General features: G+C 40.0%; 1 protein-coding gene across 17 annotated transcripts in view; it reads right to left on the reverse strand.

Moving 5' to 3' along the window:
• FGGY (FGGY carbohydrate kinase domain containing) overlaps positions 1 to 13,406 on the reverse strand; it is a 320,610-nt gene that overhangs the window by 55,356 nt on the left and 251,848 nt on the right. The gene's annotated exons all lie outside the window — the stretch shown is intronic.

Consider the following 13,406-nt stretch of genomic DNA (forward strand, 5'->3'; position numbering starts at 1 on the left):
TTTATGGGTATAAAGAGAAATTCATCTGGACCAGTGCTTGCAGCCTTAGGAGCCAAAGCCTCCACTTGTACAAACAAGCATATTAACCATCAACTTCCATGGAGACATGCTGATTTAGTCTGAAGATCTGCGCTAACACTTGTATTTAGACACTTAAATAAGTACTCTGATTGTCAAAAATGCCACAGACAGACACCCATTTCCCATTGATTTCTGGCTCGGCAACTCAGAACATGAAGCCAGCTGTTTAGGTATCCAAATGTGGACTCGGGCACCTACCCTAGGAAGTACGCTGGCTCTAGATTTTTAGTGTCTGTAACTAAGAATGCTAGAAAGTTTCCATACAGGTGAAAGATACCTCTTCAAACAAGGGACAGTAGATACTTAGACACAGAAGAACGAGGGAATAAACCTGCTTCTACATGTTCATGTTCTTCATTTCCTAAAAGTAGGGAACAAGAAGAGAGTTTGTGAAGACTGCTCCTGCAGTCAGTACTTTGTCTCCAAGAACATCACGCTGGCTCCTTAGGCACACTTCAACAACTGAGAACTGGACATGACTTTACTAGACATCCTCCTCACTCAAGGGGGGTGACCACATACTCAAACGTTTACTGCTTTAAAACTAATCCACTGGCAGAAACTATAAGGCAGGGTTTACCCCCTCAACCAGAGAATCTTGGTTCTTAAAACAGTTAAACACATCAATTAAAATGTTGCTTAAAACTGACAACAACAAAAAAAATAAAATCAAACCCCACAACTGTTTTACTCAGCTCTATTTTATTTTACCTTTTAAAATGCAATAGACCAGGCTCTGGCCAAGAGCAGGGAATGCAAGAGGTCACAGGCTGCACTTGTATAAGCAGTTCTTCTGGAGGTCTGCCACTAGAAGCCAGTTTAAAGCTGCATTTCTGAGAAAGCCTTCTGACAATAGATGCTATGGGGCTTAATTAACTCACTGTAGCCTCAACAGTGCAACAGAACCCTCTACACAGCAGCCCATTTTTAGATAGTAGCCAGGTCCAGCCTCTTCATCTCAGCTGACTGTGGGCATTTTATATTTTTCAATATGCTGCATCAGTTTTCAGCCAATGGTATGTATGGTATTAGTATGTGTTAGGGTACAGCCGCATGAATAAATAATTACGGGCAAAACTAGGAGGTCAGTTGCCTGACAAAACCACCTCTACTCATCATCTTTCTGTGGTGTATCGTGTGACAGATCCCAGGGACCTCACGCATTCCACAGGAAACCAGGGCCAGGAGTGCTACTGCAGAGTTGCTGACACCGTGCAAATATACGCTATAGATTATTCAGTTAATTTCTTCTTCTGCCCATACTCTAACTTGACCATACAAAAGGATTTAATTTTTTTTTTTAATACTTATCTTATGAAAGAAGCTTGCAATGATATCAGCCTTCAAATATTAACCAGCAAAGCTGGACAACTGAGATTTGTTTTAAAAAGAATAATATTTTTCACATTATGAAATTCTACTACTTTCCTGAGGGGAAAATACAGTACCTACCTCTCCTACTGTAAACTTCTGCTTTTTTATTAGGAATCAAACCATTCTATGATTCTACGAACTGTCAAGATAGTTGAGACACCAGACCCAAGAACTGAGAACCATTCCCAGAGAGGGGCTGGAGCAAGTGGATCAAACAGCTTCTGTATCAGTACAAGGAGAGGCCAGGAGGGTCTAAAGAGTACTTTCCGATTAACAGTTAGGTCCTTCAGAGTCATATATGGCATAGGTCTCCAGGAGATCACAATGGGAGCAGAGAGAAGTCTGAGCACAGAATCCACCTCTAGAACTGACCCTGGGTTTGCTCTCCCAAGGCACACAAAAACAATAGTAGTGTCCTCAACAGAAAATTTGCACCCCTGTAAGTTTTTATTCCTTGGGTGTAAGGTTAACATCCTGCATTTATTCCAGGAAGCAAAGTTGGAACTAAGCCTGGGACAACTTGAGAGTTTCAGCTCTGGAAGAAGTTAAATAAGAATGAATTCATGGGTAATCATTCCAGACTCATTCAAGATTTCCATCTGCTTCAATCAGAAATGCAAGAACTTCAAATGTCTTATCAGGGACCCTGACCAAATGCTCAGCTTTGAAACAAAACCTTTAAATTAGATGAATTTTGACTGTTCCAAGCTTGAATGTTCACATACATTTACTTCTGCCTTTTATCAGTATCCATTAACACTAAACATATTTTATGTTTCAGCTTGGGAAAGCATACAACAGGCGCACAGTAGCATATCATCCTTTTCTTTGTATTCCCAAAGGTCAAGGTTTCTTACATAAATTGGCAAAAAAAGACCTTTAATCTGTTAAATTGTTCTCAAGATCCAAAACAGAAAAAAAAAAAGCCCGCATTCATGATGGATTCAGAAGTTTTTTGCTAAGCACTTAAGCACTAGTGGTTCTGCATTGATTTATTTTATTGTTTTATGTAGTGAAATGTCTGGATACAGATACACAGATTAACCTTTTTTTTTTTTTTGCTCATATTTACTGTGTCGCCTTCCTTGAAATGGGAACTACAAGTGTTTTGATAAATGGACTGGAAGGTTGTCTGGTTACATGATAGCTTCTACTTGTGTCCTCTGCTGAAATGCTATTATGTACCCTTCTAAAGCAATGCTGCTCTATGACTCACAGCAGTTACTTCTGTGCCTCTCATAACAATAGCTCACTGGGGATACAGGGCCTCAAATGAGCTAGAACAATTTATACCACCCATTTATTTTTACTTCTTTTCCAATGATAGATATTCACTGTCACAAAATGCCAGTTTATGTGAAGATTATAAATCTTCCAGCACAGACAACTAACTACAGGCCATTTTAAATATGCACTTTATAACACTACAGTTTGCTGCTATGGTAAATTAAGTTCCTGAGAGCTCATCACAATATGAACTAACTCTTCTCAACGTTTAAAAAAAATAAAATCAAAAAGTCAAACCAAAGATCCACATAGCCCACTAACCTGTTGTTAACAGCGGCCAGTAACAGATGGCTTAGGGAAAAGCACAGGAACAGGGTAAACATGCAATAATTCTTCCCCAGAATGTCCTCCCAGCCTCCAGTGAGTTGAGGTTCAAGCACATTTCTGTTCGTACTTCCAACCAACACAAGAGACCAAGTCTTCAAAAGTGACTGTCTGAGATTGCAAACAAAACACATTTTTCATGAATGTTAGCAATCTCTCAGTAAAAAGCTCCATTTGTGCATTAGAAAGGAAATTTACTATAATGCTGACTTTTAGATCAGTATAAGTCTTTTACAAGACAACTGAGAGCTCATCCCAACCTGAAAGGTTAGGAACTGTGCACCACAACAGCCATGTCACAAATACCAGTGGATGCTGTATCTCACCAAATATGAAAATAACTCCACCTCCAAATGACACTTAAGAAAACCCCACCAAGTCTCCCAGCCAAACTCTGTGTAGTCCAAGGCAGACCCAGTCATTGTCACCATGGCTAGAAGACATGCTGGGCCTGCACAGGAGCAGACGGTCTCCATAGAGGTTTCTAGTACTGACCTTTTCCAAAGATGGCAGAACTGTCAGTTGTAGGAAGATACAAGCTATCCTGTCTCACACCCTTTCCTGGAGATTGTATTGTAAGATCCTTGTCTTCTCTCAAAAAGTATTTTCATCATTATCTCTAACACGCATGCCAAGTAGTCCATGTCTTGATAACCCCAACCCAGTCAACTCATTGTATCAGATGTTGACAATCCTGAAGCACTTGGAGCTTAGTAGCTGATGTGACAGAAATTCAAGGCAAGGGTGGGAAAGAAATCTCAGATGTGGCATTTGAACAGTAAACTCAAGGGGGTTTTTTGCATGTAGGTATTATTCCTAACATTATTTATGGGGGAGAATTACTCTTCAAAATCTGCAGTTCTTACTGCAATCAATGGCAAATATCAACAAAAACCAAAATCTTTATCAAGTGAGGTCTAGTGTATTTATCTACTCTGGATGCCCTTCCCATGTACCTTAAGGCCCTTCTTATTTATTTATTGCATAATACAGTTCATTTTAGAGATTTATTTTCCTTTTTCACCATTAGGTAAGTATACCTTCTATATCAGTGAAGGCCACTACCAACAATAGTATCATACAGGTAAAATAAATCTTCTTTTGCAATACCCCCAAGTTACTGGAAGCAGATTTACATTATATGGGATATGCTATCACACACTATTTTAAACATATTTTTAAACATTTGAATAACTAAATGAGTGAATCCTGAGAACCTTACTTGGTGTTTATTCAGCTCTTACGTACTGAGACAAACTCCCAAAGACAGAGTAAACACTGAGAGAGGACCTCAGGCCTTCACCCACAGTTATAAACAATGAACTCAGCATAAACTGATTCCCGGCTGACACTGGGAGAAAAGCAGCAGCTAACGCTTCTCCTCATTTTGCTTCCAGAATGATTACATAGGAAGAGATTTACTTTCTTCCTAATAAACCTTGCCCCATCTAAGATCTTCCCCAACTCGCAACTGGAGCAGCAATGGGAAACTTAGATGAAGAATGACTGCTTCATGAGAGGCTGAATAAAATTGCAAAAGGAGAAAAATGCCTTAATAAGAAGCCTACTGCCCAAATATTGATGAAGTTTGCCTGACTGGAGGATTTGTTGCTGTTAAGAAAAGATACTTGGAAATACCATTACAGCTGTATCACCTCGGACCATTGAGTTCTTAATACTCAGCACTCACATACCACATCTTTCATTAGCAAGACCTCTGTCTGCACAGCTTCAGTTTCATGATCATATTGCAAGTCGGTAAACTAAGGAAAGGCAACAATCCAACACAATCGTACAGCAAACCAGCAACACTAAACAAAATCTGGGATTTTGACCCCAAATTCCACACTACTCATTGCAAATATGACTACTTCCAAAATTTTAAAACTAACAGAAAACTGTTATGTTGTTTTTCATACAATTATTGTATTCCCTTGAAAATTCTATTTAATTGTTTTGGGGCCCAGAGACATCCTAACTGATGATCAAGGACATTCCTTATCACATCTCATTTCATTTGTATTTTAGTTACTCTTTTACAGTTCAGCTACAATCTTGTAAGAAAAGGAGTCTTTTTTGTTCACCATGAGATCTAGACACACATGAATAAGCAGGCTGGTTAATAAATTCATGCCTACTCACAAAACCAAGATAAACAAGGGAACTGGAAAGACCATTTGTTATACATAAATATGCTGGTGATCTGAGAGAAATCCCCTATTCAGCTCATCTCAGAACAGAACACTCCAGGAACACACTCGGGTTTGCTCAAGACTGTGGGCTTCAGGCTAATACATTCTTCTAGGTCTAGAGAGGAGCAATCAGAATTGGTTAGTTTGCAGCGTTGATGAGAGTGTTGTACCAGTCACATCTGATACCATCACTTTGAAGGATATAGAAAAGGAAAGACAAAAATACTCTGTTACAATGAAGGGCCGCTGCTGCTGCTGGACTTTTGTGAACAAAAATGAGAATAATGATATACAAAGAATGAATCAAGATTAAGTTGCTTTATCCTGTCCCCTACAATGGAGTGATGCTATGCTATTTGAACATCAACGAAGGAAGACAATTTTATAACTTTTCTACCTACAGAATTCAGAATACAACCTCCTTCCTACAACAGAAGAAACAAAATCCCCCAAACCCTATTCAAATATATAGCTGTTATAGTCAGGAAATAAAGGGGCAAAGTGCTAGCTTCTAGAGCTAGATCTACTAACAGGTAATCTTCACTCCCACAGTACTTTAAGTAGAGAGGCCCAAATTAGGCAGCTCAGTATTTCCAGCAGCCAGACCAGATAAATCTTACTAGTGTCAACATAAGTACATAAGAAGCTCGGTCTCTCTTGCTCACTGTTTCTAAGGCAAAATGTGGGAAAAGGACTGAGGAACAGGAGAGGAGCCCTATTAGCTGTCAGACCTGGAAGAAGCCCAACATAAGCCTTTACATTCACTGTGCTTACATCAAAAAGAATAGGAAATCCAAGGAAGGAAGAAAACAGATAGATCTCTGGTTTACACATTGTTTATCATATAGTGTAATGTACTGTTGTCTGTACTATGTAAATGCTGTCATTTCAGAACACGGAAGAACTCTGCAACACACAAGGCAAAATTTCCAACTCAGATGTCACACACTCCCAGAGCACTGGGTAGGTGCAGCTTGTAAAAGTAAAGACCTAACAATTAAAAACATACTAAACTATGAAGTGTCTCAGTCTCCCACCTAACAAAACTGAAATAACCGTTCCTACTCTCTTACTCCATTTATTCACTCTTGCAAAGAACCTCAAGACCACCAAAGAGAAGACACTGCAGAAACGCTTAGTATTATAAATCCGACACCCTAATACATGGCTCTGTGTCACACAGGGTAGTTTGCAGTTAACCGCAGTATGGAAACCACCGCGTCTGTTGGAAGTTTCAAAGCAAGCGTTTTCACCGATGTCAGTAAGACATCTCTAGAATATCAGCCTTCATACAGTCTCCAAGCAGAGTATTCTTCCAAAGCATTCGCTCTGTCCACATCTACTCCTTGAGTCTTTGAACTCAGATGATCTGTTCACAAAAGAGGAACGTTGACTGCAGTGTCTTCTGGACATGTTACTAAACATTATCCAGTTTATGTACAATAGAGATTGTATTGCTTTCAGCTACATTCCCCTCAACAGGTTGATTACCAGCAAAGTGATGAGGTGCGAAACTTGGACATCTCTGAGAGGCATATACTAAATAGGAACGTCCCATTCTCCCAGTCACCAAGGCATACCTGAGCTTTGAATTACATCAGGCCAGGAACAAAGGAATCTTGCTCATAATAGAAACTTTTAATAAGTCATTTACTGAGAAAGCCTCCCTTTCATCTCTGCCAAGCTTTAGGAAAGGCTGGGAGGCAAGCAGAAATAAAGATTATACAGAGTCACCACTGCTGGCTCTAAAGTAAACTCTCCAACTTCCTATTTACATTTCAAGATCTTAAGCTTTGTGGTTTACTAGTTCTGCAAGTAAGGCTTTGGGTTTTGGAGGCTGCCTGCACATGATCTCCCACCACTACTGAAGTCTTCTTAGCTTTTATTAATATAATAAGGAGGTCAGAAAAGCAACAATCTTTTATATATTTATAAAATATAAAATATTTTACTTCTTGCCTTTTAAAAACAAAGCAATGCAAACAAAGCATACAATGTCAAATTAATGCCAGCAAAGGGGATATTACAGTTTTGCTTGTTTCTTTTTCAAACCAAGGATGCTAGAACATGGAATGAGACAGTCTCATTAAAAAAGGGTGTGGAGGACTTCTTTGAGGGACAAGCAAAAGAAGAAATTTTATGGCTACAACCATATAACCTTTCTAAGGCCACAGGCTGAAAAGGCACCTAAATAGGCTCTGTGACCTTTTCCTCAGAAGGCTAAATCTGTGTAATCTAAGGACGGGCAACCTGTAACAACAGTCGTGAAGTAAATGTGGTTTTCATTTCATGCAGCCCTCCCTGAATGTGAAACGTCTTCATTAGCTGGGAAGTCAGCACTGTGTCTGCTGCCAAATGCAATATATAAGCCAGCAGAACTAAACTGAATGAGGACAGAGCAAGGGAGAGGTTCCTGCGATACTAATTTATTTCTCCCATTTGAAAGACACTAGCTCTGTGACTCATGTGCAGAACAGGCCTTACAGAAGAGAATAATATTAAAAAACCAAGAGGGCAAGCGTTTACCAACTTCATAAAGCTCTTGCAGAACATTTCAAAAACTTGTCTAGGCTGCCTTAGCTTCAATAGGTTTGCTTTTGGTTTTTTTTTTTTTTTCCTGCTGCATTGCTCCCCCTTCTCCCCGCTCGCCTGACCCTCCCAAACCCAGCCCCTTTCCCCTGGTCAGCAGAAGGACAGAGCGCTGCCTTTCTAAACCCTGGGTCACAGCCAGTTGGCACCCAGACATGTTGCCCTGGGCTTCTGGCCCTGTCCCCTCGGAGACTGCACGTTTCACGTCAGGGATGCATGTGCAGCAGTTAGTGAAGAGTGCGAGGCTGAAGTGCTGCACGCAGTCCTCCAACTCGCTCTCCAAAAACACATTGCTTAGTGCCATCCCGCTAGATTAAATATAGCTGGCAAAGCAAGTACCAGCCTATTTAGTCCCTCCAAGTTTTCCCCTCATCACAGACGATTTCAAGCAGCTGAGAAGTCCCTGTGTAGTAATTACTCAAAAGTCTGCTGCTTTAACAACGTGGCATGTTCTGAAGAGGAGACTCTCGTATCAGAGCCAAAATATACTGAATCCACTTGCTGGTCTGGCTCCCACCGAGATTACAGAGATCAGGCTATGAGAACACTTTGAGCCAGCATGTCTCTGCAGTCTCCACTCCAGGATGTACTGCAAAGGACACGTACTGTGCATGCTTTGGGGGTGGAAACGTGCTTTGCACTCTATTTGTGTGAACAAAGCTGGCAGCTTGGGCGGATATTGTGGAGCAAAGAAGCTCTATTGTGTTTGCCAGTCATCACGAGAATCAAATGAACAAATTTAGAATAAACGAATTGGGCTGAAGTTCCTTTAGCAGAAAACAGGCAAAGACTAGTCAGGCGTGGTAAAAGAGAGTATGGCACAGTCTTCCTGAAATAAGCCATAGTAAACACTGGGACAGCAAAACGATCTGCCCATTTTGCTCTTCGTGTAGTTGCTCAAGCTCCGTCTTTGAGATCATGTAGTCAATATGAAAAGAGAGAAGATAAATTGCTTGTGCCTCTCCAATTTAAAAAAAATGACTAAATTACAAGCTTCAAACCACATACACATTATCACCCGAGGAGAAAAGAATTGCGCGCCAAGCCAGGTGAGTCAGTTCCAATGACAAGAGTCACGGAAGTAACAAAAACAGATGCAAAGGAAGAGACTCCATCTAAACGTGAAAAGATTCCCTGGCAATCCCAAAAAAGTTGTTTTGAGTACAGAGAGCTGATAAAGAAGAAGGAATGACTGAAGAAGCACACAGATCACGTCACCAACGACAGGAAAAAAAAAAAATAAAATCAGAGACTCTGGATAGGAAGGAACACAAACCTTGTATATTTGGGATTCAAAATGCCAGCAAATTCAGGCCCCTCTGCCTTGGTAAGCTGGAATCAGGCCAGACAATGTTCCCATTAGAAGCTGCCCTGGCTACTTCCTTCAGCAGTGAATCCAAAAAGGTGTTAGAGCAAGAATGACAAATATTTTCATAATGGAACAACTGTTCTGGGACAAGTGCAAAGCAGAACGCTGAACTCTAAGTGAGCCTAATTCACCACAACATAGGCAGAAATGAGAGTTTATACACATTTTATGAACAGGGCTATTTTATTCAATATGCATAAACAGCACATATCCTGTACACATACAAGATTAGCGAGGACCCCATATTGCAGACAACAAAAGAGAAGACGACATGTTGCAAAAGAAGATCCCTGCTCTTTCTCACAACGGGCTTCGGTATTTCTGACTCGCGCAGCTCTGTATGCACGTCCTCCTTATCCTCCATAGAAGTCCCAGTCTGGGCGAAGAGGCACTATGCCCTAGTGACTCCATAACCCTCAGCACTCTTAATTTCCCCCCTCCAGAACTATCATTTATTTCTGCTTATCATTTTAAATTACTTCAAATTCCTTTCATGACCTCTGGCTACCAAAAACTAGTCCTGGTCTGGTCCCAGTCTGTTAGGTGTCATATAAGTTTACTCAAATCTGTAATCTCTTTGACAAAAAACCATACAGTCTAATAAAACCTTTTACTCTGAGGATTAAAAAAAGTTTCATTATGTGAATTTAGTGCCCACAAGAAGAGTGCTATGCTGGTATCAGGTATGGGAAACTGCAAGATTTATCTACCAGAAAGAAGCAGCAGTACTGCTTAGATCATTTGTTCCAAGGAATACCAGGAAATTTCTGTGTACAAGTTCCCTGTCACAGTGCTTGTTCATACCGCTGTTTTGCTCTTTGCTAACTGGCACCTGAGAGTTAACTTGGTGATTTTACACATCTGCAAAAGAGCAAGCATGCTTGTGTTCAGGACTGGGACAAGATAATACAGATATCTGTACCTGAAATCCTTCTGATCACATAAAGGTTTCAGAAGACAACAAAAGATTTTTGAAACTTTTAAAATATCCCATAAAACCCATAAGACACTGGCAGAAAGACAGGCTTTTCGGGAAACCAATTACCTTATTCCCAGAAGTTAGGGCATGTCTGTTAGACCCATGCAAACTACTAGTTAGGAATAACATGCAAGCTCCTATTTCAATGCCTCAAACCTGCTGCTATTTTACTGTGAAAAACTACTCCCGCATTTTGTGTAGTCACCATGCCTACAAAAAGAAAGTCTCCTCAAAGTTCCAAAACTAAACATGGGTGCTAGAGCTTCAAGATCCTGTCTACAAAGCACGATGACCTGCAGCAGCCCACTCAGAAAAGTCAGCCACTGAGTATCTGTCACTTGAAAGCAATACCTATGCTGCACAGACAGATCAAAGCTGCAGCAAATGAATCCCAGCCCTAAACTACGGGACAATCCTTCACAAGTAAAAGGACAGCTTATTTGCCATACCAAATGCAAATTCTGCCAATGACTTTTGCTCGGGCAAAGGAGGCAGCAGAGAATCATGTAAAATGAATAACTGTTCAAAAATATTCAGAAACCCATCTTTTCTTTCCTTTTTCCTCATGGATAATGGATGAGCCCTGAGGTGGCAGTGACTTTCAGCAACTACCAACTCAGACCTGGACTTGGATCAGTAACCTAATTACAACGTGCTTTTTGCTTCTTTCATGAGCTATTCAAGTATCTCAACAGAAACACAAAAAGCTTTGTGTGTGTCTGATTACCCCAAACCGTCAGTGGTTAATTCCAAAAGCGTATCCTCATTTAAAAATGGTAGTTCTACCACAAATTAAACTATTATAGCCATGAGTAAAATTAGGTTCCACATTTGTACTTTCTAAAATATCAAAGGCATGATTAGCAAAGTCTTTTGTTCAAGATCTCCAGAGTCCTTGAGGTAATGAAAACTGGGTCATGGAGTTTCTCTTGAAGTTTAAAGTAAATACTGTGTTCAAGCAATACTTGCTTCGGTGACTCACGGAGTATTCGGTCTAGAGAATGGAAATACTGTACCAACACACACACACCCCCCAACAGGAGTACCCCTGCCCTCACCAAAAAAGGAGGAAGGGAGGGGGAAAGAAAGGCATAGCAGATGACTCTGAACAGTTTCCTGTTACGATGCCTTGAAAGAAATCCAACTGTACTTTCACCCTGCTTTCTGTTTTCTGAATTTCTCCTGACAGTTGGCTCTTTCGTTTGCCAGAACCACAACAAAGGACGGCCTTGAGTTTCCACACAGGCCATTTTCTCCCTCTCTCGTCTCTGATCATCTCACAAAGGTATTATTGTTGCTGGCTCACTGGGGCTCAGTGCACCTGAGGCAGATCAAAGGCACTTTTTAATGCCCGCCTGACCACACAGGTCTCTCTCCCACTGCATTAAATTAAACTCGATGATTAATCTCTGTAGCCCTGAGGGTCCCTTGGTGCACAGGGAGAGAGAAAATATATATTTCTATCAAAACACAAGTATAATATACTTTCATTTTATAGCCCTAATTAAAAAAAGGAACAGCTAATTTCAGCCAAATGCAGCTGCATACAGGTCTCATTAAAACACAAATACAACTGCTCTGTGTGCTCTACATTCACTGCATGCAGACTATACAGGTAATAGATAAAAGAACAGTAAAACCAAAGTCCTTTCACAGATTAAATCCAGAGAAGTTTAGAATTTGCTTATTGTCTGCTGGCTAGAGATTGTTATACCTCTGAGCAGATGAGTGGAGGAATGCAGTTAAGGAAATGATTATAAAATGCTGAGTAGTTACATTTAAATAAAAATCTACTTAAATCTAGCCAAAAACTGCACAAGCATCTATTCCTGAGTTTGCATTCAAGTGATTAAGAGCCTTAAAAGGTTCTACCTTGTCTATGGCGTGCAGTCTGTGTACGACTTTGGGGTTGCTTTAATGACAGAACAGAACATTGATTAACATCAACATTGACTTTATCATGTCACTTTTGTTACTTTAGTGTGTGGAGCAACATCTTTCATGGTCATGGAGTATGCACACAAAAAGTGTTGTGAACATGGTTACACTGACATGCCATACTCTAGTTTGGGAAGCAAAACAAACTACAGTTGTGAACTGGGTCTACGTTAGAAACTACCAATATGCATATATTAAAAATTAATAAATAACTACACGCATGTCCTCCTCCAGGGCTCATTATACTAAAGGAATAAGTTAGAGCCAACTGGCCCATTTCCAGCTGCTCAACATTGCCCTCAGACCTTCTGGGGAAACTGTCTGCGAGCTGCTCAGCTCATTTCGGTCCAGTATTATGTCTCTTAACCCAACTAATTTTAACGATTTTAACTAACTCAGCTAAATGAAATAGGTTAGGAAGAGTTCACACAAACAGCTTCTTCAGAAGGGGCAGAAACCTCTGTCAAAAAAAAAAAAAAGGAAATAATAAAAGTAGCATCAGGCTCAAAGGGTGACTTTTTTCCCCAGAGCCGGTATTTGCAGGGTGCCCTACCTACCCTGTCATAGACAAAGAGATACCAATGTAATTTTTCAGAGACAGAGTAAGCTAAGAGTGGTGGAGCTTGAGGTTTAAAAGTCTTGTTTAGGAAGGAATCCAAACATAATCCAGCTGGTCTACAGGATTTAAGCTTTTGTTAAATGCTCTGCTTCACAATACTGGGATTACTCACATCTTTAAATTCAATCATGTGCTTAAATGCTTTGCTGAACTACAATCCATGTGACAAGATCACCATTTATTCATGCTCAAGATCACCACGTATTCATGCTGTTACTAACAAGACAACTTAACTTACTGTTAAGCCTGACATTTTATTATCAGCTTGCTTTCTTTTTCCCTACTGGAACTCTCTCCATGAAGCATGTTAGTCCTCTCTAACACCTAAAGCACTCCCATTGCCATTTGCTCATTTTGGAAAAATCCAAGTTATAATCAGTCTAAATTTAAGACTGAAATTAGTTTTAAATAAAAAATGTGGCAGAAAAGGGTACTTATCTAAATGGAATGCTTTCAGACTCATACATTTTAAAAAGGTATAAATTTCAAAAGCAGACACTAAATTTTATTGCAATCTCAGAAAAAGCTTTTGTATTAATTCACTGAGAAAAATTAGCAAAGTGAAAATTGCTTATTGGGGTTTTCCTTTCTTTTTAGTCATGATACATACCATAATTCTATACATCACGACAACTTTCAGAGGTAGAAGGATTT

The sequence above is a fragment of the Balearica regulorum genome, chromosome 8, assembly GCF_011004875.1.
Source record: "Balearica regulorum gibbericeps isolate bBalReg1 chromosome 8, bBalReg1.pri, whole genome shotgun sequence".
Taxonomy (NCBI): domain Eukaryota; kingdom Metazoa; phylum Chordata; class Aves; order Gruiformes; family Gruidae; genus Balearica; species Balearica regulorum.